Consider the following 27368-nt stretch of genomic DNA (forward strand, 5'->3'; position numbering starts at 1 on the left):
AAATGGACATCGTAGCAAATGCGGCGAGGGACGCCCTGCCTTACATTTCCGAATGCACAAAGTGTGTGGTTTAGTTTCCCAGTCTATATTTGGTAGGTCTCGTAGCAGGTTGAATGTATCAAATGGGTGGGAAAGAGCAAGGGGCAGCGTCTGTGTAGAACGAAAACACAACTCCTCACTGGTGTGAGCGTTTTGAGATGAGTCGTATATAAGTTCCACTTGTTTGTCAGTGACCGTGTGGCCTAATGGATAAGGCGTCGGACTTAGTATCCGAAGATTGCGTGTTTGATTCCTCTCTCGGTCGTGTTTTTCCAGATCTGAAAAAGAAACATACCGTTTTAGTGTAGCACTTGAGCAGTACGAAACCGTGTGAATGTTGCTGTTGACCATTTTCTGCTTGGAGATGCTCTTCAGCTTAAAACACGCACAACAAGACCGGTGTTAACTAGCGAATTGGTTTGCATATTGCCGTCGCCGCGTGTTTTTGACTGGCACTTGCACATCTAAAATAACGTCGGAAAGTAACTCGTTCGGCTTATGAGTCACATCAAGTATGTGTGTTAATTTTGACGAAACTAGCTCTGCAGGTTGTCATGCAATTCTGTTACCTCTCAGAAATGATTATGAAATAAAAGTGAACTACGTGACGAGTGTGACGTTAGGAAAACATTAGGCAACATGGGGAGGTTCTGTATGGGACCAATCAACCCAAACGAGTACTGTGTGACGTGCTAACCGGCATATACTCACCGAGGCAGCGCGGCTAGCTCAGTCTGTAGAACATAAGGCTCTTAATCCCAGGGTCGTGGGTTGGAGCCCCACGTGGGGAGGAACGGAATTTTGTTCCTCTGCAGATGTAACTTACCGTTTTTCTGATTAACGTGATGTAATGGAAATAGCAACTTTAAACTTTGCCTACGTCTCCGTCAGTCGCTACGAAACTGTATTTGAAGGTGAAGGTGATTTTGTAGACATGTGTGAAAGACATGTTCTGAAATGCAAGTGGTGTTATTTGGAGAGCACTTCCTTTACGTGTCAGATGTGTAGGCAAGCAGTAATGGGTCGCCATAGCTGCAAATATTAGACGGTAATATGAAGTGTTGTCAGCTGAAGTCTGATGATCCAGACGACCGTAAGGATGAAGTACGCAAAAGTACCGCTAGGCCGCGCCTCTTTAGCTCAGTGGCAGAGCACTGGTCTAGTAAACCAGGGGTCGTGAGTTCGATCCTCACAGGAGGCAGACGAATTTTGGATATCAGTTGCGCGTTGTGGCCTTATAGCAAACAGTATCTGGGATGACTAACAATTAGCGAGAGGCGTTTTATTAAGAATTAATCTCAGATGTGATTAAGGCGAATGGCGCAGATAAAGCATTTGCCAAAGCGGTACAGCATAAGGTGGGATGGGACAGTCTGAAATATATTTTATAGATGTATTTCTCACATATCTCAGAGCCTTCCGCGGTTGTCGTCGTCGTCGTCGTCGTCGTCGTCGCCGCCGCCACTTCTGCAGAAGTAGCAAATGGACATCGTAGCAAATGCGGCGAGGGACGCCCTGCCTTACATTTCCGAATGCACAAAGTGTGTGGTTTAGTTTCCCAGTCTATATTTGGTAGGTCTCGTAGCAGGTTGAATGTATCAAATGGGTGGGAAAGAGCAAGGGGCAGCGTCTGTGTAGAACGAAAACACAACTCCTCAGTGGTGTGAGCGTTTTGAGATGAGTCGTATATAAGTTACACTCGTTTGTCAGTGACCGTGTGGCCTAATGGATAAGGCGTCGGACTTCGTATCCGAAGATTGCGTGTTTGATTCCTCTCTCGGTCGTGTTTTTCCAGATCTGAAAAAGAAACATACCGTTTTAGTGTAGCACTTGAGCAGTACGAAACCGTGTGAATGTTGCTGTTGAACATTTTCTGCTTGGAGATGCTCTTCAGCTTAAAACACGCACAACAAGACCAGTGTTAACTAGCGAATTGGTTTGCATATTGCCGTCGCCGCGTGTTTTTGACTGGCACTTGCACATCTAAAATAACGTCGGAAAGTAACTCGTTCGGCTTATGAGTCACATCAAGTATGTGTGTTAATTTTGACGAAACTAGCTCTGCAGGTTGTCACGCAATTCTGTTACCTCTCAGAAATGATTATGAAATAAAAGTGAACTACGTGACGAGTGTGACGTTAGGAAAACATTAGGCAACATGGGGAGGTTCTGTATGGGACCAATCAACCCAAACGAGTACTGTGTGACGTGCTAACCGGCATATACTCACCGAGGCAGCGCGGCTAGCTCAATCGGTAGAACATAAGGCTCTTAATCCCAGGGTCGTGGGATCGAGCCCCACGTGGGGAGGAACGGAATTTTGTTCCTCTGCAGATGTAACTTACCGTTTTTCTGATTAACGTGATGTAATGGAAATAGCAACTTTAAACTTTGCCTACGTCTCCGTCAGTCGCTACGAAACTGTATTTGAAGGTGAAGGTGATTTTGTAGACATGTGTGAAAGACATGTTCTGAAATGCAAGTGGTGTTATTTGGAGAGCACTTCGTTTACGTGTCAGATGTGTAGGCAAGCAGTAATGGGTCGCCATAGCTGCAAATATTAGACGGTAATATGAAGTGTTGTCAGCTGACGTCTGATGATCCAGACGACCGTAAGGATGAAGTACGCAAAAGTACCGCTAGGCCGCGCCTCTTTAGCTCAGTGGCAGAGCACTGGTCTAGTAAACCAGGGGTCGTGAGTTCGATCCTCACAGGAGGCAGACGAATTTTGGATATCAGTTGCGCGTTGTGGCCTTATAGCAAACAGTATCTGGGATGACTAACAATTAGCGAGAGGCGTTTTATTAAGAATTACTCTCAGATGTGATTAAGGCGAATGGCGCAGATAAAGCATTTGCCAAAGCGGTACAGCATAAGGTGGGATGGGACAGTCTGAAATATATTTTATAGATGTATTTCTCACATATCTCAGAGCCTTCCGCGGTTGTCGTCGTCGTCGTCGTCGTCGTCGTCGCCGCCGCCATTTCTGCAGAAGTAGCAAATGGACATCGTAGCAAATGCGGCGAGGGACGCCCTGCCTTACATTTCCGAATGCACAAAGTGTGTGGTTTAGTTTCCCAGTCTATATTTGGTAGGTCTCGTAGCAGGTTGAATGTATCAAATGGGTGGGAAAGAGCAAGGGGCAGCGTCTGTGTAGAACGAAAACACAACTCCTCATTGGTGTGAGCGTTTTGAGATGAGTCGTATATAAGTTCCACTTGTTTGTCAGTGACCGTGTGGCCTAATGGATAAGGCGTCGGACTTCGTATCCGAAGATTGCGTGTTTGATTCCTCTCTCGGTCGTGTTATTCCAGATCTGAAAAAGAAACATACCGTTTTAGTGTAGCACTTGAGCAGTACGAAACCGTGTGAATGTTGCTGTTGACCATTTTCTGCTTGGAGATGCTCTTCAGCTTAAAACACGCACAACAAGACCGGTGTTAACTAGCGAATTGGTTTGCATATTGCCGTCGCCGCGGGTTTTTGACTGGCACTTGCACATCTAAAATAACGTCGGAAAGTAACTCGTTCGGCTTATGAGTCACATCAAGTATGTGTGTTAATTTTGACGAAACTAGCTCTGCAGGTTGTCATGCAATTCTGTTACCTCTCATAAATGATTATGAAATAAAAGTGAACTACGTGACGAGTGTGACGTTAGGAAAACATTAGGCAACATGGGGAGGTTCTGTATGGGACCAATCAACCCAAACGAGTACTGTGTGACGTGCTAACCGGCATATATTCACCGAGGCAGCGCGGCTAGCTCAGTCGGTAGAACATAAAGCTCTTAATCCCAGGGTCGTGGGTTCGAGCCCCACGTGGGGAGGAACGGAATTTTGTTCCTCTGCAGATGTAACTTACCGTTTTTCTGATTAACGTGATGTAATGGAAATAGCAACTTTAAACTTTGCCGACGTCTCCGTCAGTCGCTACGAAACTGTATTTGAAGGTGAAGGTGATTTTGTAGACATGTGTGAAAGACATGTTCTGAAATGCAAGTGGTGTTATTTGGAGAGCACTTCGTTTACGTGTCAGATGTGTAGGCAAGCAGTAATGGGTCGCCATAGCTGCAAATATTAGACGGTAATATGAAGTGTTGTCAGCTGAAGTCTGATGATCCAGACGACCGTAAGGATGAAGTACGCAAAAGTACCGCTAGGCCGCGCCTCTTTAGCTCAGTGGCAGAGCACTGGTCTAGCAAACCAGGGGTCGTGAGTTCGATCCTCACAGGAGGCAGACGAATTTTGGATATCAGTTGCGCGTCGTGGCCTTATAGCAAACAGTATCTGGGATGACTAACAATTAGCGAGAGGCGTTTTATTAAGAATTACTCTCAGATGTGATTAAGGCGAATGGCGCAGATAAAGCATTTGCCAAAGCGGTACAGCATAAGGTGGGATGGGACAGTCTGAAATATATTTTATAGATGTATTTCTCACATACCTCAGAGCCTTCCGCGGTTGTCGTCGTCGTCGTCGCCGCCACTTCTGCAGAAGTAGCAAATGGACATCGTAGCAAATGCGGCGAGGGACGCCCTGCCTTACATTTCCGAATGCACAAAGTGTGTGGTTTAGTTTCCCAGTCTATATTTGGTAGGTCTCGTAGCAGGTTGAATGTATCAAATGGGTGGGAAAGAGCAAGGGGCAGCGTCTGTGTAGAACGAAAACACAACTCCTCATTGGTGTGAGCGTTTTGAGATGAGTCGTATATAAGTTACACTTGTTTGTCAGTGACCGTGTGGCCTAATGGATAAGGCGTCGGACTTCGTATCCGAAGATTGCGTGTTTGATTCCTCTCTCGGTCGTGTTTTTCCAGATCTGAAAAAGAAACATACCGTTTTAGTGTAGCACTTGAGCAGTACGAAACCGTGTGAATGTTGCTGTTGATCATTTTCTGCTTGGAGATGCTCTTCAGCTTAAAACACGCACAACAAGACCGGTGTTAACTAGCGAATTGGTTTGCATATTGCCGTCGCCGCGTGTTTTTGACTGGCACTTGCACATCTAAAATAACGTCGGAAAGTAACTCGTTCGGCTTATGAGTCACATCAAGTATGTGTGTTAATTTTGACGAAACTAGCTCTGCAGGTTGTCATGCAATTCTGTTACCTCTCAGAAATGATTATGAAATAAAAGTGAACTACGTGACGAGTGTGACGTTAGGAAAACATTAGGCAACATGGGGAGGTTCTGTATGGGACCAATCAACCCAAACGAGTACTGTGTGACGTGCTAACCGGCATATACTCACCGAGGCAGCGCGGCTAGCTCAGTCGGTAGAACATAAGGCTCTTAATCCCAGGGTCGTGGGTTGGAGCCCCACGTGGGGAGGAACGGAATTTTGTTCCTCTGCAGATGTAACTTACCGTTTTTCTGATTAACGTGATGTAATGGAAATAGCAACTTTAAACTTTGCCTACGTCTCCGTCAGTCGCTACGAAACTGTATTTGAAGGTGAAGGTGATTTTGTAGACATGTGTGAAAGACATGTTCTGAAATGCAAGTGGTGTTATTTGGAGAGCACTTCGTTTACGTGTCAGATGTGTAGGCAAGCAGTAATGGGTCGCCATAGCTGCAAATATTAGACGGTAATATGAAGTGTTGTCAGCAAAAGTCTGATGATCCAGACGACCGTAAGGATGAAGTACGCAAAAGTACCGCTAGGCCGCGCTTCTTTAGCTCAGTGGCAGAGCACTGGTCTAGTAAACCAGGGGTCGTGAGTTCGATCCTCACAGGAGACAGACGAATTTTGGATATCAGTTGCGCGTCGTGGCCTTATAGCAAACAGTATCTGGGATGACTAACAATTAGCGAGAGGCGTTTTATTAAGAATTACTCTCAGATGTGATTAAGGCGAATGGCGCAGATAAAGCATTTGCCAAAGCGGTACAGCATAAGGTGGGATGGCACAGTCTGAAATATATTTTATAGATGTATTTCTCACATATCTCAGAGCCTTCCGCGGTTGTCGTCCTCGTCGTCGTCGCCGCCACTTCTGCAGAAGTAGCAAATGGACATCGTAGCAAATGCGGCGAGGGACGCCCTGCCTTACATTTCCGAATGCACAAAGTGTGTGGTTTAGTTTCCCAGTCTATATTTGGTAGGTCTCGTAGCAGGTTGAATGTATCAAATGGGTGGGAAAGAGCAAGGGGCAGCGTCTGTGTAGAAGGAAAACACAACTCCTCAGTGGTGTGAGCGTTTTGAGATGAGTCGTATATAAGTTCCACTTGTTTGTCAGTGACCGTGTGGCCTAATGGATAAGGCGTCGGACTTCGTATCCGAAGATTGCTTGTTTGATTCCTCTCTCGGTCGTGTTTTTCCAGATCTGAAAAAGAAACATACCGTTTTAGTGTAGCACTTGAGCAGTACGGAACCGTGTGAATGTTGCTGTTGACCATTTTCTGCTTGGAGATGCTCTTCAGCTTAAAACACGCACAACAAGACCGGTGTTAACTAGCGAATTGGTTTGCATATTGCCGTCGCCGCGTGTTTTTGACTGGCACTTGCACATCTAAAATAACGTCGGAAAGTAACTCGTTCGGCTTATGAGTCACATCAAGTATGTGTGTTAATTTTGACGAAACTAGCTCTGCACGTTGTCATGCAATTCTGTTACCTCTCAGAAATGATTATGAAATAAAAGTGAACTACGTGACGAGTGTGACGTTAGGAAAACATTAGGCAACATGGGAAGGTTCTGTATGGGACCAATCAAACCAAACGAGTACTGTGTGACGTGCTAACCGGCATATACTCACCGAGGCAGCGCGGCTAGCTCAGTCGGTAGAACATAAGGCTCTTAATCCCAGGGTCGTGTGTTCGAGCCCCACGTGGGGAAAAACGGAATTTTGTTCCTCTGCAGATGTAAGTTACCGTTCTTCTGATTAACGTGATGTAATGGAAATAGCAACTTTAAACTTTGCCTACGTCTCCGTCAGTCGCTACGAAACTGTATTTGAAGGTGAAGGTGATTTTGTAGACATGTGTGAAAGACATGTTCTGAAATGCAAGTGGTGTTATTTGGAGAGCACTTCGTTTACGTGTCAGATGTGTAGGCAAGCAGTAATGGGTCGCCATAGCTGCAAATATTAGACGGTAATATGAAGTGTTGTCAGCTGAAGTCTGATGATCCAGACGACCGTAAGGATGAAGTACGCAAAAGTACCGCTAGGCCGCGCCTCTTTAGCTCAGTGGCAGAGCACTGGTCTAGTAAACCAGGGGTCGTGAGTTCGATCCTCACAGGAGGCAGACGAATTTTGGATATCAGTTGCGCGTCGTGGCCTTATAGCAAACAGTATCTGGGATGACTAACAATTAGCGAGAGGCGTTTTATTAAGAATTACTCTCAGATGTGATTAAGGCGAATGGCGCAGATAAAGCATTTGCCAAAGCGGTACAGCATAAGGTGGGATGGCACAGTCTGAAATATATTTTATAGATGTATTTCTCACATATCTCAGAGCCTTCCGTGGTTGTCGTCGTCGTCGTCGTCGTCGTCGTCGTCGTCGTCGTCGTCGTCACTTCTGCAGAAGTAGCAAATGGACATCGTAGCAAATGCGGCGAGGGACGCCCTGCCTTACATTTCCGAATGCACAAAGTGTGTGGTTTAGTTTCCCAGTCTATATTTGGTAGGTCTCGTAGCAGGTTGAATGTATCAAATGGGTGGGAAAGAGCTAGGGGCAGCGTCTGTGTAGAAGGAAAACACAACCCCTCAGTGGTGTGAGCGTTTTGAGATGAGTCGTATATAAGTTCCACTTGTTTGTCAGTGACCATGTGGCCTAATGGATAAGGCGTCGGACTTCGTATCCGAAGATTACGTGTTTGATTCCTCTCTCGGTCGTGTTTTTCCAGATCTGAAAAAGAAACATACCGTTTTAGTGTAGCACTTGAGCAGTACGGAACCGTGTGAATGTTGCTGTTGACCATTTTCTGCTTGGAGATGCTCTTCAGCTTAAAACACGCACAACAAGACCGGTGTTAACTAGCGAATTGGTTTGCATATTGCCGTCGCCGCGTGTTTTTGACTGGCACTTGCACATCTAAAATAACGTCGGAAAATAACTCGTTCGGCTTATGAGTCACATCAAGTATGTGTGTTAATTTTGACGAAACTAGCTCTGCAGGTTGTCATGCAATTCTGTTACCTCTCAGAAATGATTAAGAAATAAAAGTGAACTACGTGACGAGTGTGACGTTAGGAAAACATTAGGCAACATGGGAAGGTTCTGTATGGGACCAATCAAACCAAACGAGTACTGTGTGACGTGCTAACCGGCATATACTCACCGAGGCAGCGCGGCTAGCTCAGTCGGTAGAACATAAGGCTCTTAATCCCAGGGTCGTGTGTTCGAGCCCCACGTGGGGAGAAACGGAATTTTTTTCCTCTGCAGATGTAACTTCCGTTCTTCTGATTAACGTGATGTAATGGAAATAGCAACTTTAAACTTTGCCTACGTCTCCGTCAGTCGCTCGAAACTGTATTTGAAGGTGAAGGTGATTTTGTAGACATGTGTGAAAGACATGTTCTGAAATGCAAGTGGTGTTATTTGGAGAGCACTTCGTTTACGTGTCAGATGTGTAGGCAAGCAGTAATGGGTCGCCATAGCTGCAAATATTAGACGGTAATATGAAGTGTTGTCAGCTGAAGTCTGATGATCCAGACGACCGTAAGGATGAAGTACGCAAAAGTACCGCTAGGCCGCGCCTCTTTAGCTCAGTGGCAGAGCACTGGTCTAGTAAACCAGGGGTCGTGAGTTCGATCCTCACAGGAGGCAGACGAATTTTGGATATCAGTTGCGCGTCGTGGCCTTATAGCAAACAGTATCTGGGATGACTAACAATTAGCGAGAGGCGTTTTATTAAGAATTACTCTCAGATGTGATTAAGGCGAATGGCGCAGATAAAGCATTTGCCAAAGCGGTACAGCATAAGGTGGGATGGGACAGTCTGAAATATATTTTATAGATGTATTTCTCACATATCTCAGAGCCTTCCGCGGTTGTCGTCGTCGTCGTCGTCGTCGCCGCCACTTCTGCAGAAGTAGCAAATGGACATCGTAGCAAATGCGGCGAGGGACGCCCTGCCTTACATTTCCGAATGCACAAAGTGTGTGGTTTAGTTTCCCAGTCTATATTTGGTAGGTCTCGTAGCAGGTTGAATGTATCAAATGGGTGGGAAAGAGCAAGGGGCAGCGTCTGTGTAGAACGAAAACACAACTCCTCAGTGGTGTGAGCGTTTTGAGATGAGTCGTATATAAGTTACACTCGTTTGTCAGTGACCGTGTGGCCTAATGGATAAGGCGTCGGACTTCGTATCCGAAGATTGCGTGTTTGATTCCTCTCTCGGTCGTGTTTTTCCAGATCTGAAAAAGAAACATACCGTTTTAGTGTAGCACTTGAGCAGTACGAAACCGTGTGAATGTTGCTGTTGACCATTTTCTGCTTGGAGATGCTCTTCAGCTTAAAACACGCACAACAAGACCGGTGTTAACTAGCGAATTGGTTTGCATATTGCCGTCGCCGCGTGTTTTTGACTGGCACTTGCACATCTAAAATAACGTCGGAAAGTAACTCGTTCGGCTTATGAGTCACATCAAGTATGTGTGTTAATTTTGACGAAACTAGCTCTGCAGGTTGTCATGCAATTCTGTTACCTCTCAGAAATGATTATGAAATGAAAGTGAACTACGTGACGAGTGTGACGTTAGGAAAACATTAGGCAACATGGGGAGGTTCTGTATGGGACCAATCAACCCAAACGAGTACTGTGTGACGTGCTAACCGGCATATACTCACTGAGGCAGCGCGGCTAGCTCAGTCGGTAGAACATAAGGCTCTTAATCCCAGGGTCGTGGGTTGGAGCCCCACGTGGGGAGGAACGGAATTTTGTTCCTCTGCAGATGTAACTTACCGTTTTTCTGATTAACGTGATGTAATGGAAATAGCAACTTTAAACTTTGCCTACGTCTCCGTCAGTCGCTACGAAACTGTATTTGAAGGTGAAGGTGATTTTGTAGACATGTGTGAAAGACATGTTCTGAGATGCAAGTGGTGTTATTTGGAGAGCACTTCGTTTACGTGTCAGATGTGTAGGCAAGCAGTAATGGGTGGCCATAGCTGCAAATATTAGACGGTAATATGAAGTGTTGTCAGCTGAAGTCTGATGATCCAGACGACCGTAAGGATGAAGTACGCAAAAGTACCGCTAGGCCGCGCCTCTTTAGCTCAGTGGCAGAGCACTGGTCTAGTAAACCAGGGGTCGTGAGTTCGATCCTCACAGGAGGCAGACGAATTTTGGATATCAGTTGCGCGTTGTGGCCTTATAGCAAACAGTATCTGGGATGACTAACAATTAGCGAGAGGCGTTTTATTAAGAATTACTCTCAGACGTGATTAAGGCGAATGGCGCAGATAAAGCATTTGCCAAAGCGGTACAGCATAAGGTGGGATGGGACAGTCTGAAATACATTTTATAGATGTATTTCTCACATATCTCAGAGCCTTCCGCGGTTGTCGTCGTCGTCGTCGTCGTCGTCGTCGCCGCCGACGCCATTTCTGCAGAAGTAGCAAATGGACATCGTAGCAAATGCGGCGAGGGACGCCCTGCCTTACATTTCCGAATGCACAAAGTGTGTGGTTTAGTTTCCCAGTCTATATTTGGTAGGTCTCGTAGCAGGTTGAATGTATCAAATGGGTGGGAAAGAGCTAGGGGCAGCGTCTGTGTAGACGGAAAACACAACCCCTCAGTGGTGTGAGCGTTTTGAGATGAGTCGTATATAAGTTCCACTTGTTTGTCAGTGACCGTGTGGCCTAATGGATAAGGCGTCGGACTTCGTATCCGAAGATTGCGTGTTTGATTCCTCTCTCGGTCGTGTTTTTCCAGATCTGAAAAAGAAACATACCGTTTTAGTGTAGCACTTGAGCAGTACGGAACCGTGTGAATGTTGCTGTTGACCATTTTCTGCTTGGAGATGCTCTTCAGCTTAAAACACGCACAACAAGACCGGTGTTAACTAGCGAATTGGTTTGCATATTGCCGTCGCCGCGTGTTTTTGACTGGCACTTGCACATCTAAAATAACGTCGGAAAGTAACTCGTTCGGCTTATGAGAAGAACGGTATGTGTGTTAATTTTGACGAAACTAGCTCTGCAGGTTGTCATGCAATTCTGTTACCTCTCAGAAATGATTATGAAATAAAAGTGAACTACGTGACGAGTGTGACGTTAGGAAAACATTAGGCAACATGGGAAGGTTCTGTATGGGACCAATCAAACCAAACGAGTACTGTGTGACGTGCTAACCGGCATATACTCACCGAGGCAGCGCGGCTAGCTCAGTCGGTAGAACATAAGGCTCCTAATCCCAGGGTCGTGTGTTCGAGCCCCACGTGGGGAGATAAGGAATTTTTTTCCTCTGCAGATGTAACTTACCGTTCTTCTGATTAACGTGATGTAATGGAAATAGCAACTTTAAACTTTGCCTACGTCTCCGTCAGTCGCTCGAAACTGTATTTGAAGGTGAAGGTGATTTTGTAGACATGTGTGAAAGACATGTTCTGAAATGCAAGTGGTGTTATTTGGAGAGCACTTCGTTTACGTGTGAGATGTGTAGGCAAGCAGTAATGGGTCGCCATAGCTGCAAATATTAGACGGTAATATGAAGTGTTGTCAGCTGAAGTCTGATGATCCAGACGACCGTAAGGATGAAGTACGCAAAAGTACCGCTAGGCCGCGCCTCTTTAGCTCAGTGGCAGAGCACTGGTCTAGTAAACCAGCGGTCGTGAGTTCGATCCTCACAGGAGGCAGACGAATTTTGGATATCAGTTGCGCGTCGTGGCCTTATAGCAAACAGTATCTGGGATGACTAACAATTAGCGAGAGGCGTTTTATTAAGAATTACTCTCAGATGTGATTAAGGCGAATGGCGCAGATAAAGCATTTGCCAAAGCGGTACAGCATAAGGTGGGATGGCACAGTCTGAAATATATTTTATAGATGTATTTCTCACATATCTCAGAGCCTTCCGTGGTTGTCGTCGTCGTCGTCGTCGTCGTCGTCACTTCTGCAGAAGTAGCAAATGGACATCGTAGCAAATGCGGCGAGGGACGCCCTGCCTTACATTTCCGAATGCACAAAGTGTGTGGTTTAGTTTCCCAGTCTATATTTGGTAGGTCTCGTAGCAGGTTGAATGTATCAAATGGGTGGGAAAGAGCTAGGGGCAGCGTCTGTGTAGACGGAAAACACAACCCCTCAGTGGTGTGAGCGTTTTGAGATGAGTCGTATATAAGTTCCACTTGTTTGTCAGTGACCGTGTGGCCTAATGGATAAGGCGTCGGACTTCGTATCCGAAGATTGCGTGTTTGATTCCTCTCTCGGTCGTGTTTTTCCAGATCTGAAAAAGAAACATACCGTTTTAGTGTAGCACTTGAGCAGTACGGAACCGTGTGAATGTTGCTGTTGACCATTTTCTGCTTGGAGATGCTCTTCAGCTTAAAACACGCACAACAAGACCGGTGTTAACTAGCGAATTGGTTTGCATATTGCCGTCGCCGCGTGTTTTTGACTGGCACTTGCACATCTAAAATAACGTCGGAAAGTAACTCGTTCGGCTTATGAGTCACATCAAGTATGTGTGTTAATTTTGACGAAACTAGCTCTGCAGGTTGTCATGCAATTCTGTTACCTCTCAGAAATGATTATGAAATAAAAGTGAACTACGTGACGAGTGTGACGTTAGGAAAACATTAGGCAACATGGGAAGGTTCTGTATGGGACCAATCAAACCAAACGAGTACTGTGTGACGTGCTAACCGGCATATACTCACCGAGGCAGCGCGGCTAGCTCAGTCGGTAGAACATAAGGCTCCTAATCCCAGGGTCGTGTGTTCGAGCCCCACGTGGGGAGATAAGGAATTTTTTTCCTCTGCAGATGTAACTTACCGTTCTTCTGATTAACGTGATGTAATGGAAATAGCAACTTTAAACTTTGCCTACGTCTCCGTCAGTCGCTCGAAACTGTATTTGAAGGTGAAGGTGATTTTGTAGACATGTGTGAAAGACATGTTCTGAAATGCAAGTGGTGTTATTTGGAGAGCACTTCGTTTACGTGTGAGATGTGTAGGCAAGCAGTAATGGGTCGCCATAGCTGCAAATATTAGACGGTAATATGAAGTGTTGTCAGCTGAAGTCTGATGATCCAGACGACCGTAAGGATGAAGTACGCAAAAGTACCGCTAGGCCGCGCCTCTTTAGCTCAGTGGCAGAGCACTGGTCTAGTAAACCAGCGGTCGTGAGTTCGATCCTCACAGGAGGCAGACGAATTTTGGATATCAGTTGCGCGTCGTGGCCTTATAGCAAACAGTATCTGGGATGACTAACAATTAGCGAGAGGCGTTTTATTAAGAATTACTCTCAGATGTGATTAAGGCGAATGGCGCAGATAAAGCATTTGCCAAAGCGGTACAGCATAAGGTGGGATGGGACAGTCTGAAATATATTTTATAGATGTATTTCTCACATATCTCAGAGCCTTCCGCGGTTGTCGTCGTCGTCGTCGCCGCCGCCACTTCTGCAGAAGTAGCAAATGGACATCGTAGCAAATGCGGCGAGGGACGCCCTGCCTTACATTTCCGAATGCACAAAGTGTGTGGTTTAGTTTCCTAGTCTATATTTGGTAGGTCTCGTAGCAGGTTGAATGTATCAAATGGGTCGGAAAGAGCAAGGGGCAGCGTCTGTGTAGAACGAAAACACAACTCCTCAGTGGTGTGAGCGTTTTGAGATGAGTCGTATATAAGTTCCACTTGTTTGTCAGTGACCGTGTGGCCTAGTGGATAAGGCGTCGGACTTCGTATCCGAAGATTGCGTGTTTGATTCCTCTCTCGGTCGTGTTTTTCCAGATCTGAAAAAGAAACATACCGTTTTAGTGTAGCACTTGAGCAGTACGAAACCGTGTGAATGTTGCTGTTGACCATTTTCTGCTTGGAGATGCTCTTCAGCTTAAAACACGCACAACAAGACCGGTGTTAACTAGCGAATTGGTTTGCATATTGCCGTCGCCGCGTGTTTTTGACTGGCACTTGCACATCTAAAATAACGTCGGAAAGTAACTCGTTCGGCTTATGAGTCACATCAAGTATGTGTGTTAATTTTGACGAAACTAGCTCTGCACGTTATCATGCAATTCTGTTACCTCTCAGAAATGATTATGAAATAAAAGTGAACTACGTGACGAGTGTGACGTTAGGAAAACATTAGGCAACATGGGAAGGTTCTGTATGGGACCAATCAAACCAAACGAGTACTGTGTGACGTGCTAACCGGCATATACTCACCGAGGCAACGCGGCTAGCTCAGTCGGTAGAACATAAGGCTCTTAATCCCAGGGTCGTGTGTTCGAGCCCCACGTGGGGAGAAACGGAATTTTGTTCCTCTGCAGATGTAACTTACTGTTCTTCTGATTAACGTGATGTAATGGAAATAGCAACTTTAAACTTTGCCTACGTCTCCGTCCGTCGCTACGAAACTGTATTTGAAGGTGAAGGTGATTTTGTAGACATGTGTGAAAGACATATTCTGAAATGCAAGTGGTGTTATTTGGAGAGCACTTCGTTTACGTGTCAGATGTGTAGGAAAGCAGTAATGGGTCGCCATAGCTGCAAATATTAGACGGTAATATGAAGTGTTGTCAGCTGAAGTCTGATGATCCAGACAACCGTAAGGATGAAGTACGCAAAAGTACCGCTAGGCCGCGCCTCTTTAGCTCAGTGGCAGAGCACTGGTCTAGTAAACCAGGGGTCGTGAGTTCGATCCTCACAGGAGGCAGACGAATTTTGGATATCAGTTGCGCGTCGTGGCCTTATAGCAAACAGTATCTGGGATGACTAACAATTAGCGAGAGGCGTTTTATTAAGAATTACTCTCAGATGTGATTAAGGCGAATGGCGCAGATAAAGCATTTGCCAAAGCGGTACAGCATAAGGTGGGATGGCACAGTCTGAAATATATTTTATAGATGTATTTCTCACATATCTCAGAGCCTTCCGTGGTCGTCGTCGTCGTCGTCGTCGTCGTCGTCGCCGCCGCCGCCGCCACTTCTGCAGAAGTAGCAAATGGACATCGTAGCAAATGCGGCGAGGGACGCCCTGCCTTACATTTCCGAATGCACAAAGTGTGTGGTTTAGTTTCCCAGTCTATATTTGGTAGGTCTCGTAGCAGGTTGAATGTATCAAATGGGAGGGAAAGAGCAAGGGGCAGCGTCTGTGTAGAACGAAAACACAACTCCTCATTGGTGTGAGCGTTTTGAGATGAGTCGTATATAAGTTACACTTGTTTGTCAGTGACCGTGTGGCCTAATGGATAAGGCGTCGGACTTCGTATCCGAAGATTGCGTGTTTGATTCCTCTCTCGGTCGTGTTTTTCCAGATCTGAAAAAGAAACATACCGTTTTAGTGTAGCACTTGAGCAGTACGAAACCGTGTGAATGTTGCTGTTGACCATTTTCTGCTTGGAGATGCTCTTCAGCTTAAAACACGCACAACAAGACCGGTGTTAACTAGCGAATTGGTTTGCATATTGCCGTCGCCGCGTGTTTTTGACTGGCACTTGCACATCTAAAATAACGTCGGAAAGTAACTCGTTCGGCTTATGAGTCACATCAAGTATGTGTGTTAATTTTGACGAAACTAGCTCTGCAGGTTGTCATGCAATTCTGTTACCTCTCAGAAATGATTATGAAATAAAAGTGAACTACGTGACGAGTGTGACGTTAGGAAAACATTAGGCAACATGGGGAGGTTCTGTATGGGACCAATCAACCCAAACGAGTACTGTGTGACGTGCTAACCGGCATATACTCACCGAGGCAGCGCGGCTAGCTCAGTCGGTAGAACATAAGGCTCTTAATCCCAGAGTCGTGGGTTCGAGCCCCACGTGGGGAGGAACGGAATTTTGTTCCTCTGCAGATGTAACTTACCGTTTTTCTGATTAAAGTGATGTAATGGAAATAGCAACTTTAAACTTTGCCTACGTCTCCGTCAGTCGCTACGAAACTGTATTTGAAGGTGAAGGTGATTTTGTAGACATGTGTGAAAGACATGTTCTGAAATGCAAGTGGTGTTATTTGGAGAGCACTTCGTTTACGTGTCAGATGTGTAGGCAAGCAGTAATGGGTCGCCATAGCTGCAAATATTAGACGGTAATATGAAGTGTTGTCAGCTGAAGTCTGATGATCCAGACGACCGTAAGGATGAAGTACGCAAAAGTACCGCTAGGCCGCGCCTCTTTAGCTCAGTGGCAGAGCACTGGTCTAGTAAACCAGGGGTCGTGAGTTCGATCCTCACAGGAGTCAGACGAATTTTGGATATCAGTTGCGCGTCGTGGCCTTATAGCAAACAGTATCTGGGATGACTAACAATTAGCGAGAGGCGTTTTATTAAGAATTACTCTCAGATGTGATTAAGGCGAATGGCGCAGATAAAGCATTTGCCAAAGCGGTACAGCATAAGGTGGGATGGCACAGTCTGAAATATATTTTATAGATGTATTTCTCACATATCTCAGAGCCTTCCGTGGTTGTCGTCGTCGTCGTCGTCGTCGTCGTCACTTCTGCAGAAGTAGCAAATGGACATCGTAGCAAATGCGGCGAGGGACGCCCTGCCTTACATTTCCGAATGCACAAAGTGTGTGGTTTAGTTTCCCAGTCTATATTTGGTAGGTCTCGTAGCAGGTTGAATGTATCAAATGGGTGGGAAAGAGCTAGGGGCAGCGTCTGTGTAGACGGAAAACACAACCCCTCAGTGGTGTGAGCGTTTTGAGATGAGTCGTATATAAGTTCCACTTGTTTGTCAGTGACCGTGTGGCCTAATGGATAAGGCGTCGGACTTCGTATCCGAAGATTGCGTGTTTGATTCGTCTCTCGGTCGTGTTTTTCCAGATCTGAAAAAGAAACATACCGTTTTAGTGTAGCACTTGAGCAGTACGGAACCGTGTGAATGTTGCTGTTGACCATTTTCTGCTTGGAGATGCTCTTCAGCTTAAAACACGCACAACAAGACCGGTGTTAACTAGCGAATTGGTTTGCATATTGCCGTCGCCGCGTGTTTTTGACTGGCACTTGCACATCTAAAATAACGTCGGAAAGTAACTCGTTCGGCTTATGAGTCACATCAAGTATGTGTGTTAATTTTGACGAAACTAGCTCTGCAGGTTGTCATGCAATTCTGTTACCTCTCAGAAATGATTATGAAATAAAAGTGAACTACGTGACGAGTGTGACGTTAGGAAAACATTAGGCAACATGGGAAGGTTCTGTATGGGACCAATCAAACCAAACGAGTACTGTGTGACGTGCTAACCGGCATATACTCACCGAGGCAGCGCGGCTAGCTCAGTCGGTAGAACATAAGGCTCCTAATCCCAGGGTCGTGTGTTCGAGCCCCACGTGGGGAGATAAGGAATTTTTTTCCTCTGCAGATGTAACTTACCGTTCTTCTGATTAACGTGATGTAATGGAAATAGCAACTTTAAACTTTGCCTACGTCTCCGTCAGTCGCTCGAAACTGTATTTGAAGGTGAAGGTGATTTTGTAGACATGTGTGAAAGACATGTTCTGAAATGCAAGTGGTGTTATTTGGAGAGCACTTCGTTTACGTGTGAGATGTGTAGGCAAGCAGTAATGGGTCGCCATAGCTGCAAATATTAGACGGTAATATGAAGTGTTGTCAGCTGAAGTCTGATGATCCAGACGACCGTAAGGATGAAGTACGCAAAAGTACCGCTAGGCCGCGCCTCTTTAGCTCAGTGGCAGAGCACTGGTCTAGTAAACCAGCGGTCGTGAGTTCGATCCTCACAGGAGGCAGACGAATTTTGGATATCAGTTGCGCGTCGTGGCCTTATAGCAAACAGTATCTGGGATGACTAACAATTAGCGAGAGGCGTTTTATTAAGAATTACTCTCAGATGTGATTAAGGCGAATGGCGCAGATAAAGCATTTGCCAAAGCGGTACAGCATAAGGTGGGATGGGACAGTCTGAAATATATTTTATAGATGTATTTCTCACATATCTCAGAGCCTTCCGCGGTTGTCGTCGTCGTCGTCGCCGCCGCCACTTCTGCAGAAGTAGCAAATGGACATCGTAGCAAATGCGGCGAGGGACGCCCTGCCTTACATTTCCGAATGCACAAAGTGTGTGGTTTAGTTTCCTAGTCTATATTTGGTAGGTCTCGTAGCAGGTTGAATGTATCAAATGGGTCGGAAAGAGCAAGGGGCAGCGTCTGTGTAGAACGAAAACACAACTCCTCAGTGGTGTGAGCGTTTTGAGATGAGTCGTATATAAGTTCCACTTGTTTGTCAGTGACCGTGTGGCCTAGTGGATAAGGCGTCGGACTTCGTATCCGAAGATTGCGTGTTTGATTCCTCTCTCGGTCGTGTTTTTCCAGATCTGAAAAAGAAACATACCGTTTTAGTGTAGCACTTGAGCAGTACGAAACCGTGTGAATGTTGCTGTTGACCATTTTCTGCTTGGAGATGCTCTTCAGCTTAAAACACGCACAACAAGACCGGTGTTAACTAGCGAATTGGTTTGCATATTGCCGTCGCCGCGTGTTTTTGACTGGCACTTGCACATCTAAAATAACGTCGGAAAGTAACTCGTTCGGCTTATGAGTCACATCAAGTATGTGTGTTAATTTTGACGAAACTAGCTCTGCACGTTATCATGCAATTCTGTTACCTCTCAGAAATGATTATGAAATAAAAGTGAACTACGTGACGAGTGTGACGTTAGGAAAACATTAGGCAACATGGGAAGGTTCTGTATGGGACCAATCAAACCAAACGAGTACTGTGTGACGTGCTAACCGGCATATACTCACCGAGGCAACGCGGCTAGCTCAGTCGGTAGAACATAAGGCTCTTAATCCCAGGGTCGTGTGTTCGAGCCCCACGTGGGGAGAAACGGAATTTTGTTCCTCTGCAGATGTAACTTACTGTTCTTCTGATTAACGTGATGTAATGGAAATAGCAACTTTAAACTTTGCCTACGTCTCCGTCCGTCGCTACGAAACTGTATTTGAAGGTGAAGGTGATTTTGTAGACATGTGTGAAAGACATATTCTGAAATGCAAGTGGTGTTATTTGGAGAGCACTTCGTTTACGTGTCAGATGTGTAGGAAAGCAGTAATGGGTCGCCATAGCTGCAAATATTAGACGGTAATATGAAGTGTTGTCAGCTGAAGTCTGATGATCCAGACAACCGTAAGGATGAAGTACGCAAAAGTACCGCTAGGCCGCGCCTCTTTAGCTCAGTGGCAGAGCACTGGTCTAGTAAACCAGGGGTCGTGAGTTCGATCCTCACAGGAGGCAGACGAATTTTGGATATCAGTTGCGCGTCGTGGCCTTATAGCAAACAGTATCTGGGATGACTAACAATTAGCGAGAGGCGTTTTATTAAGAATTACTCTCAGATGTGATTAAGGCGAATGGCGCAGATAAAGCATTTGCCAAAGCGGTACAGCATAAGGTGGGATGGCACAGTCTGAAATATATTTTATAGATGTATTTCTCACATATCTCAGAGCCTTCCGTGGTCGTCGTCGTCGTCGTCGTCGTCGTCGTCGTCGTCGCCGCCGCCGCCGCCACTTCTGCAGAAGTAGCAAATGGACATCGTAGCAAATGCGGCGAGGGACGCCCTGCCTTACATTTCCGAATGCACAAAGTGTGTGGTTTAGTTTCCCAGTCTATATTTGGTAGGTCTCGTAGCAGGTTGAATGTATCAAATGGGAGGGAAAGAGCAAGGGGCAGCGTCTGTGTAGAACGAAAACACAACTCCTCATTGGTGTGAGCGTTTTGAGATGAGTCGTATATAAGTTACACTTGTTTGTCAGTGACCGTGTGGCCTAATGGATAAGGCGTCGGACTTCGTATCCGAAGATTGCGTGTTTGATTCCTCTCTCGGTCGTGTTTTTCCAGATCTGAAAAAGAAACATACCGTTTTAGTGTAGCACTTGAGCAGTACGAAACCGTGTGAATGTTGCTGTTGACCATTTTCTGCTTGGAGATGCTCTTCAGCTTAAAACACGCACAACAAGACCGGTGTTAACTAGCGAATTGGTTTGCATATTGCCGTCGCCGCGTGTTTTTGACTGGCACTTGCACATCTAAAATAACGTCGGAAAGTAACTCGTTCGGCTTATGAGTCACATCAAGTATGTGTGTTAATTTTGACGAAACTAGCTCTGCAGGTTGTCATGCAATTCTGTTACCTCTCAGAAATGATTATGAAATAAAAGTGAACTACGTGACGAGTGTGACGTTAGGAAAACATTAGGCAACATGGGGAGGTTCTGTATGGGACCAATCAACCCAAACGAGTACTGTGTGACGTGCTAACCGGCATATACTCACCGAGGCAGCGCGGCTAGCTCAGTCGGTAGAACATAAGGCTCTTAATCCCAGAGTCGTGGGTTCGAGCCCCACGTGGGGAGGAACGGAATTTTGTTCCTCTGCAGATGTAACTTACCGTTTTTCTGATTAAAGTGATGTAATGGAAATAGCAACTTTAAACTTTGCCTACGTCTCCGTCAGTCGCTACGAAACTGTATTTGAAGGTGAAGGTGATTTTGTAGACATGTGTGAAAGACATGTTCTGAAATGCAAGTGGTGTTATTTGGAGAGCACTTCGTTTACGTGTCAGATGTGTAGGCAAGCAGTAATGGGTCGCCATAGCTGCAAATATTAGACGGTAATATGAAGTGTTGTCAGCTGAAGTCTGATGATCCAGACGACCGTAAGGATGAAGTACGCAAAAGTACCGCTAGGCCGCGCCTCTTTAGCTCAGTGGCAGAGCACTGGTCTAGTAAACCAGGGGTCGTGAGTTCGATCCTCACAGGAGTCAGACGAATTTTGGATATCAGTTGCGCGTCGTGGCCTTATAGCAAACAGTATCTGGGATGACTAACAATTAGCGAGAGGCGTTTTATTAAGAATTACTCTCAGATGTGATTAAGGCGAATGGCGCAGATAAAGCATTTGCCAAAGCGGTACAGCATAAGGTGGGATGGGACAGTCTGAAATATATTTTATAGATATATTTCTCACATATCTCAGAGCCTTCCGTGGTTGTCGTCGTCGTCGTCGTCGTCGTCGTCGCCGCCGCCACTTCTGCAGAAGTAGCAAATGGACATCGTAGCAAATGCGGCGAGGGACGCCCTGCCTTACATTTCCGAATGCACAAAGTGTGTGGTTTAGTTTCCCAGTCTATATTTGGTAGGTCTCGTAGCAGGTTGAATGTATCAAATGGGTGGGAAAGAGCAAGGGGCAGCGTCTGTGTAGAACGAAAACACAACTCCTCATTGGTGTGAGCGTTTTGAGATGAGTCGTATATAAGTTACACTTGTTTGTCAGTGACCGTGTGGCCTAATGGATAAGGCGTCGGACTTCGTATCCGAAGATTGCGTGTTTGATTCCTCTCTCGGTCGTGTTTTTCCAGATCTGAAAAAGAAACATACCGTTTTAGTGTAGCACTTGAGCAGTACGAAACCGTGTGAATGTTGCTGTTGACCATTTTCTGCTTGGAGATGCTCTTCAGCTTAAAACACGCACAACAAGACCGGTGTTAACTAGCGAATTGGTTTGCATATTGCCGTCGCCGCGTGTTTTTGACTGGCACTTGCACATCTAAAATAACGTCGGAAAGTAACTCGTTCGGCTTATGAGTCACATCAAGTATGTGTGTTAATTTTGACGAAACTAGCTCTGCAGGTTGTCATGCAATTCTGTTACCTCTCAGAAATGATTATGAAATAAAAGTGAACTACGTGACGAGTGTGACGTTAGGAAAACATTAGGCAACATGGGGAGGTTCTGTATGGGACCAATCAACCCAAACGAGTACTGTGTGACGTGCTAACCGGCATATACTCACCGAGGCAGCGCGGCTAGCTCAGTCGGTAGAACATAAGGCTCTTAATCCCAGGGTCGTGGGTTCGAGCCCCACGTGGGGAGGAACGGAATTTTGTTCCTCTGCAGATGTAACTTACCGTTTTTCTGATTAACGTGATGTAATGGAAATAGCAACTTTAAACTTTGCCTACGTCTCCGTCAGTCGCTACGAAACTGTATTTGAAGGTGAAGGTGATTTTGTAGACATGTGTGAAAGACATGTTCTGAAATGCAAGTGGTGTTATTTGGAGAGCACTTCGTTTACGTGTCAGATGTGTAGGCAAGCAGTAATGGGTCGCCATAGCTGCAAATATTAGACGGTAATATGAAGTGTTGTCAGCTGAAGTCTGATGATCCAGACGACCGTAAGGATGAAGTACGCAAAAGTACCGCTAGGCCGCGCCTCTTTAGCTCAGTGGCAGAGCACTGGTCTAGTAAACCAGGGGTCGTGAGTTCGATCCTCACAGGAGTCAGACGAATTTTGGATATCAGTTGCGCGTCGTGGCCTTATAGCAAACAGTATCTGGGATGACTAACAATTAGCGAGAGGCGTTTTATTAAGAATTACTCTCAGATGTGATTAAGGCGAATGGCGCAGATAAAGCATTTGCCAAAGCGGTACAGCATAAGGTGGGATGGGACAGTCTGAAATATATTTTATAGATATATTTCTCACATATCTCAGAGCCTTCCGTGGTTGTCGTCGTCGTCGTCGTCGTCGTCGTCGCCGCCGCCACTTCTGCAGAAGTAGCAAATGGACATCGTAGCAAATGCGGCGAGGGACGCCCTGCCTTACATTTCCGAATGCACAAAGTGTGTGGTTTAGTTTCCCAGTCTATATTTGGTAGGTCTCGTAGCAGGTTGAATGTATCAAATGGGTGGGAAAGAGCAAGGGGCAGCGTCTGTGTAGAACGAAAACACAACTCCTCATTGGTGTGAGCGTTTTGAGATGAGTCGTATATAAGTTACACTTGTTTGTCAGTGACCGTGTGGCCTAATGGATAAGGCGTCGGACTTCGTATCCGAAGATTGCGTGTTTGATTCCTCTCTCGGTCGTGTTTTTCCAGATCTGAAAAAGAAACATACCGTTTTAGTGTAGCACTTGAGCAGTACGAAACCGTGTGAATGTTGCTGTTGACCATTTTCTGCTTGGAGATGCTCTTCAGCTTAAAACACGCACAACAAGACCGGTGTTAACTAGCGAATTGGTTTGCATATTGCCGTCGCCGCGTGTTTTTGACTGGCACTTGCACATCTAAAATAACGTCGGAAAGTAACTCGTTCGGCTTATGAGTCACATCAAGTATGTGTGTTAATTTTGACGAAACTAGCTCTGCAGGTTGTCATGCAATTCTGTTACCTCTCAGAAATGATTATGAAATAAAAGTGAACTACGTGACGAGTGTGACGTTAGGAAAACATTAGGCAACATGGGGAGGTTCTGTATGGGACCAAATCAACCCAAACGAGTACTGTGTGACGTGCTAATCGGCATATACTCACCGAGGCAGCGCGGCTAGCTCAGTCGGTAGAACATAAGGCTCTTAATCCCAGGGTCGTGGGTTCGAGCCCCACGTGGGGAGAAACGGAATTTTGTTCCTCTGCAGATGTAACTTACCGTTTTTCTGATTAACGTGATGTAATGGAAATAGCAACTTTAAACTTTGCCTACGTCTCCGTCAGTCGCTACGAAACTGTATTTGAAGGTGAAGGTGATTTTGTAGACATGTGTGAAAGACATGTTCTGAAATGCAAGTGGTGTTATTTGGAGAGCACTTCGTTTACGTGTGAGATGTGTAGGCAAGCAGTAATGGGTCGCCATAGCTGCAAATATTAGACGGTAATATGAAGTGTTGTCAGCTGAAGTCTGATGATCCAGACGACCGTAAGGATGAAGTACGCAAAAGTACCGCTAGGCCGCGCCTCTTTAGCTCAGTGGCAGAGCACTGGTCTAGTAAACCAGGGGTCGTGAGTTCGATCCTCACAGGAGGCAGACGAATTTTGGATATCAGTTGCGCGTCGTGGCCTTATAGCAAACAGTATCTGGGATGACTAACAATTAGCGAGAGGCGTTTTATTAAGAATTACTCTCAGATGTGATTAAGGCGAATGGCGCAGATAAAGCATTTGCCAAAGCGGTACAGCATAAGGTGGGATGGGACAGTCTGAAATATATTTTATAGATGTATTTCTCACATATCTCAGAGCCTTCCGTGGTTGTCGTCGTCGTCGTCGTCGTCGTCGTCGTCGTCGTCGTCGCCGCCGCCATTTCTGCAGAAGTAGCAAATGGACATCGTAGCAAATGCGGCGAGGGACGCCCTGCCTTACATTTCCGAATGCACAAAGTGTGTGGTTTAGTTTCCCAGTCTATATTTGGTAGGTCTCGTAGCAGGTTGAATGTATCAAATGGGTGGGAAAGAGCTAGGGGCAGCGTCTGTGTAGACGGAAAACACAACCCCTCAGTGGTGTGAGCGTTTTGAGATGAGTCGTATATAAGTTCCACTTGTTTGTCAGTGACCGTGTGGCCTAATGGATAAGGCGTCGGACTTCGTATCCGAAGATTGCGTGTTTGATTCCTCTCTCGGTCGTGTTTTTCCAGATCTGAAAAAGAAACATACCGTTTTAGTGTAGCACTTGAGCAGTACGAAACCGTGTGAATGTTGCTGTTGACCATTTTCTGCTTGGAGATGCTCTTCAGCTTAAAACACGCACAACAAGACCGGTGTTAACTAGCGAATTGGTTTGCATATTGCCGTCGCCGCGGGTTTTTGACTGGCACTTGCACATCTAAAATAACGTCGGAAAGTAACTCGTTCGGCTTATGAGTCACATCAAGTATGTGTGTTAATTTTGACGAAACTAGCTCTGCAGGTTGTCATGCAATTCTGTTACCTATCAGAAATGATTATGAAATAAAAGTGAACTACGTGACGAGTGTGACGTTAGGAAAACATTAGGCAACATGGGAAGGTTCTGTATGAGACCAATCAAACCAAACGAGTACTGTGTGACGTGCTAACCGGCATATACTCACCGAGGCAGCGCGGCTAGCTCAGTCGGTAGAACATAAGGCTCTTAATCCCAGGGTCGTGTGTTCGAGCCCCACGTGGGGAGAAACGGAATTTTGTTCCTCTGCAGATGTAACTTACTGTTCTTCTGATTAACGTGATGTAATGGAAATAGCAACTTTAAACTTTGCCTACGTCTCCGTCCGTCGCTACGAAACTGTATTTGAAGGTGAAGGTGATTTTGTAGACATGTGTGAAAGACATATTCTGAAATGCAAGTGGTGTTATTTGGAGAGCACTTCCTTTACGTGTCAGATGTGTAGGAAAGCAGTAATGGGTCGCCATAGCTGCAAATATTAGACGGTAATATGAAGTGTTGTCAGCTGAAGTCTGATGATCCAGACAACCGTAAGGATGAAGTACGCAAAAGTACCGCTAGGCCGCGCCTCTTTAGCTCAGTGGCAGAGCACTGGTCTAGTAAACCAGGGGTCGTGAGTTCGATCCTAACAGGAGGCAGACGAATTTTGGATATCAGTTGCGCGTCGTGGCCTTATAGCAAACAGTATCTGGGATGACTAACAATTAGCGAGAGGCGTTTTATTAAGAATTACTCTCAGATGTGATTAAGGCGAATGGCGCAGATAAAGCTTTTGCCAAAGCGGTACAGCATTAGGTGGGATGGCACAGTCTGAAATATATTTTATAGATGTATTTCTCACATATCTCAGAGCCTTCCGTGGTCGTCGTCGTCGTCGTCGTCGTCGTCGTCGTCGTCGTCGTCGTCGCCGTCGTCGCCGCCGCCACTTCTGCAGAAGTAGCAAATGGACATCGTAGCAAATGCGGCGAGGGACGCCCTGCCTTACATTTCCGAATGCACAAAGTGTGTGGTTTAGTTTCCCAGTCTATATTTGGTAGGTCTCGTAGCAGGTTGAATGTATCAAATGGGTGGGAAAGAGCAAGGGGCAGCGTCTGTGTAGAACGAAAACACAACTCCTCATTGGTGTGAGCGTTTTGAGATGAGTCGTATATAAGTTACACTTGTTTGTCAGTGACCGTGTGGCCTAATGGATAAGGCGTCGGACTTCGTATCCGAAGATTGCGTGTTTGATTCCTCTCTCGGTCGTGTTTTTCCAGATCTGAAAAAGAAACATACCGTTTTAGTGTAGCACTTGAGCAGTACGAAACCGTGTGAATGTTGCTGTTGACCATTTTCTGCTTGGAGATGCTCTTCAGCTTAAAACACGCACAACAAGACCGGTGTTAACTAGCGAATTGGTTTGCATATTGCCGTCGCCGCGTGTTTTTGACTGGCACTTGCACATCTAAAATAACGTCGGAAAGTAACTCGTTCGGCTTATGAGTCACATCAAGTATGTGTGTTAATTTTGACGAAACTAGCTCTGCAGGTTGTCATGCAATTCTGTTACCTCTCAGAAATGATTATGAAATAAAAGTGAACTACGTGACGAGTGTGACGTTAGGAAAACATTAGGCAACATGGGGAGGTTCTGTATGGGACCAATCAACCCAAACGAGTACTGTGTGACGTGCTAACCGGCATATACTCACCGAGGCAGCGCGGCTAGCTCAGTCGGTAGAACATAAGGCTCTTAATCCCAGAGTCGTGGGTTCGAGCCCCACGTGGGGAGGAACGGAATTTTGTTCCTCTGCAGATGTAACTTACCGTTTTTCTGATTAAAGTGATGTAATGGAAATAGCAACTTTAAACTTTGCCTACGTCTCCGTCAGTCGCTACGAAACTGTATTTGAAGGTGAAGGTGATTTTGTAGACATGTGTGAAAGACATGTTCTGAAATGCAAGTGGTGTTATTTGGAGAGCACTTCGTTTACGTGTCAGATGTGTAGGCAAGCAGTAATGGGTCGCCATAGCTGCAAATATTAGACGGTAATATGAAGTGTTGTCAGCTGAAGTCTGATGATCCAGACGACCGTAAGGATGAAGTACGCAAAAGTACCGCTAGGCCGCGCCTCTTTAGCTCAGTGGCAGAGCACTGGTCTAGTAAACCAGGGGTCGTGAGTTCGATCCTCACAGGAGTCAGACGAATTTTGGATATCAGTTGCGCGTCGTGGCCTTATAGCAAACAGTATCTGGGATGACTAACAATTAGCGAGAGGCGTTTTATTAAGAATTACTCTCAGATGTGATTAAGGCGAATGGCGCAGATAAAGCATTTGCCAAAGCGGTACAGCATAAGGTGGGATGGCACAGTCTGAAATATATTTTATAGATATATTTCTCACATATCTCAGAGCCTTCCGTGGTTGTCGTCGTCGTCGTCGTCGTCGTCGTCGTCGTCGCCGCCGCCACTTCTGCAGAAGTAGCAAATGGACATCGTAGCAAATGCGGCGAGGGACGCCCTG

General features: G+C 45.8%; 18 non-coding genes across 18 annotated transcripts; all 18 read left to right on the forward strand.

Moving 5' to 3' along the window:
* The first annotated feature begins 1168 nt into the window (after nt 1-1168).
* Trnat-agu (transfer RNA threonine (anticodon AGU)) lies at nt 1169-1240 on the forward strand. The gene has a single exon. It is a non-coding gene; the product is annotated as a tRNA-Thr (tRNA).
* A 1447-nt stretch (nt 1241-2687) lies between these two features.
* Nucleotides 2688-2759, forward strand: Trnat-agu (transfer RNA threonine (anticodon AGU)). Its single transcript has one exon. It is a non-coding gene; the product is annotated as a tRNA-Thr (tRNA).
* Nucleotides 2760-4206: 1447 nt separating this feature from the next.
* Trnaa-agc (transfer RNA alanine (anticodon AGC)) lies at nt 4207-4278 on the forward strand. The gene has a single exon. It is a non-coding gene; the product is annotated as a tRNA-Ala (tRNA).
* Nucleotides 4279-5710: 1432 nt separating this feature from the next.
* Nucleotides 5711-5782, forward strand: Trnat-agu (transfer RNA threonine (anticodon AGU)). The gene has a single exon. It is a non-coding gene; the product is annotated as a tRNA-Thr (tRNA).
* Nucleotides 5783-7217: 1435 nt separating this feature from the next.
* On the forward strand, nt 7218-7289 carry Trnat-agu (transfer RNA threonine (anticodon AGU)). The gene has a single exon. It is a non-coding gene; the product is annotated as a tRNA-Thr (tRNA).
* Nucleotides 7290-8743: 1454 nt separating this feature from the next.
* On the forward strand, nt 8744-8815 carry Trnat-agu (transfer RNA threonine (anticodon AGU)). The gene has a single exon. It is a non-coding gene; the product is annotated as a tRNA-Thr (tRNA).
* A 1438-nt stretch (nt 8816-10253) lies between these two features.
* On the forward strand, nt 10254-10325 carry Trnat-agu (transfer RNA threonine (anticodon AGU)). Its single transcript has one exon. It is a non-coding gene; the product is annotated as a tRNA-Thr (tRNA).
* A 1447-nt stretch (nt 10326-11772) lies between these two features.
* Trnat-agu (transfer RNA threonine (anticodon AGU)) lies at nt 11773-11844 on the forward strand. Its single transcript has one exon. It is a non-coding gene; the product is annotated as a tRNA-Thr (tRNA).
* A 1437-nt stretch (nt 11845-13281) lies between these two features.
* Trnat-agu (transfer RNA threonine (anticodon AGU)) lies at nt 13282-13353 on the forward strand. Its single transcript has one exon. It is a non-coding gene; the product is annotated as a tRNA-Thr (tRNA).
* A 1435-nt stretch (nt 13354-14788) lies between these two features.
* Nucleotides 14789-14860, forward strand: Trnat-agu (transfer RNA threonine (anticodon AGU)). The gene has a single exon. It is a non-coding gene; the product is annotated as a tRNA-Thr (tRNA).
* A 1453-nt stretch (nt 14861-16313) lies between these two features.
* Nucleotides 16314-16385, forward strand: Trnat-agu (transfer RNA threonine (anticodon AGU)). The gene has a single exon. It is a non-coding gene; the product is annotated as a tRNA-Thr (tRNA).
* A 1437-nt stretch (nt 16386-17822) lies between these two features.
* Nucleotides 17823-17894, forward strand: Trnat-agu (transfer RNA threonine (anticodon AGU)). The gene has a single exon. It is a non-coding gene; the product is annotated as a tRNA-Thr (tRNA).
* A 1435-nt stretch (nt 17895-19329) lies between these two features.
* Nucleotides 19330-19401, forward strand: Trnat-agu (transfer RNA threonine (anticodon AGU)). Its single transcript has one exon. It is a non-coding gene; the product is annotated as a tRNA-Thr (tRNA).
* A 1459-nt stretch (nt 19402-20860) lies between these two features.
* Trnat-agu (transfer RNA threonine (anticodon AGU)) lies at nt 20861-20932 on the forward strand. The gene has a single exon. It is a non-coding gene; the product is annotated as a tRNA-Thr (tRNA).
* Nucleotides 20933-22379: 1447 nt separating this feature from the next.
* Nucleotides 22380-22451, forward strand: Trnat-agu (transfer RNA threonine (anticodon AGU)). The gene has a single exon. It is a non-coding gene; the product is annotated as a tRNA-Thr (tRNA).
* Nucleotides 22452-23899: 1448 nt separating this feature from the next.
* Nucleotides 23900-23971, forward strand: Trnat-agu (transfer RNA threonine (anticodon AGU)). Its single transcript has one exon. It is a non-coding gene; the product is annotated as a tRNA-Thr (tRNA).
* Nucleotides 23972-25430: 1459 nt separating this feature from the next.
* Nucleotides 25431-25502, forward strand: Trnat-agu (transfer RNA threonine (anticodon AGU)). Its single transcript has one exon. It is a non-coding gene; the product is annotated as a tRNA-Thr (tRNA).
* A 1471-nt stretch (nt 25503-26973) lies between these two features.
* On the forward strand, nt 26974-27045 carry Trnat-agu (transfer RNA threonine (anticodon AGU)). Its single transcript has one exon. It is a non-coding gene; the product is annotated as a tRNA-Thr (tRNA).
* Nucleotides 27046-27368: the final 323 nt, after the last annotated feature.

The sequence above is a fragment of the Schistocerca gregaria genome, chromosome 4 (assembly GCF_023897955.1).
Source record: "Schistocerca gregaria isolate iqSchGreg1 chromosome 4, iqSchGreg1.2, whole genome shotgun sequence".
Classification (NCBI taxonomy): Eukaryota; Metazoa; Arthropoda; class Insecta; order Orthoptera; family Acrididae; genus Schistocerca; species Schistocerca gregaria.